Genomic DNA, 1,353 nt, shown 5'->3' with positions numbered 1-1,353 from the left:
CTTTTTATATTACACATATTATTTTTATAATATAGAAATAATTTAATTTGTATTCAGCAATGTTAAGACTGATGAATATGATTTATTAAATTGTTAAATTGACAGAGATATTTAGTTTGAAAGATAGCATTATATTAATTATTTTTTTGTTATGTTATGTACTAGAGGTAATATATATTTTATAATTGTTTGTTATTGTTAATTGTTATCATTGATAGAATACTTTGGATACCAAATAATAAATTATGCTGTCACTTATGAATCAAACATTCTTATTGTTCCAAGAATGTTTAAATGTTATTTTTAATTACCTTATTTTCATATTGCTCATGACGTAATGTATGAATTAGATGCGTTTGATGTTGAATTGTATTTATAATTGTCTACTCATGATCGTTTGAATAATTTATTATTTATTTTATTTATTTTGAATAAATAATTCACTTGATGCTTTAAATTACCAAACATGCGTATATCAGATCTTTTTACTAAAAGGATAATATCATGGCCTATATTAGTGTTTAAATGTAAAGAAAAATCTATATTAATTTATATATTTAAGAAAACACTTCTATATACATATGTGTGCGTGTTTATAACAACTAAAGATTGATGTTACATGTTAAATTAAAATGATTCTTAATATAGATTATTTCTCATGCTTGTGAAAAACGTCGATGTTATGGTCTTTCATATTTGTATCGCGTTTTATCGTGCGTATATAATCTAATTTGATTACTAACTGCGAAGAGACTAAGAGACTTCGCGTGTTCATACATATTTTTACACATGCTTACATATCCTTGCACATAAACTATTTTCTCTTGTGTTGCGATATAATCGAACTTTCATATATGCTATAATTCCGATGTAAAATTATAAATTTTCTATTTTATTTTATCTGTGTATAATACTATAGGCTTTCTTGTCTCCTTAAGGATGGATATGCAATATTCGCAGTATTAGTATTATTGTGATTACATATTATGCGCAAAACTAATTGACTGGTACGTAAACATTCTGCTAATATGTAAAATCTTGATTATTATTCGAATATATAACTTGATCGATATGTTACATAGAGTTTTTTTTAGTATTATTTAATATTTTTTGTAAATTTTTATCGTTGCTATTAAGTGTCGCAATCTGCGAAAGTGCCATAAAAATAATATTACGTATATATATAATTGACATTGATTCTACGTATAGTATGGTTTTCCATTATAATCATTTTATTCAGAAAGCATATAAAAAAACTGTTTCAAATTGTTCGATTAGAGGATTATTTTGACTATTATCTCTGACAGATATGTGACAACATATTTTTAGATTTAGATAGTACCTAAATACGTA

The sequence above is a fragment of the Trachymyrmex septentrionalis genome, unplaced genomic scaffold (genome assembly GCF_001594115.1).
Source record: "Trachymyrmex septentrionalis isolate Tsep2-gDNA-1 unplaced genomic scaffold, Tsep1.0 scaffold16, whole genome shotgun sequence".
NCBI classification, from domain to species: Eukaryota; Metazoa; Arthropoda; class Insecta; order Hymenoptera; family Formicidae; genus Trachymyrmex; species Trachymyrmex septentrionalis.
Note: the sequence above shows the minus strand (reverse complement) of the source record.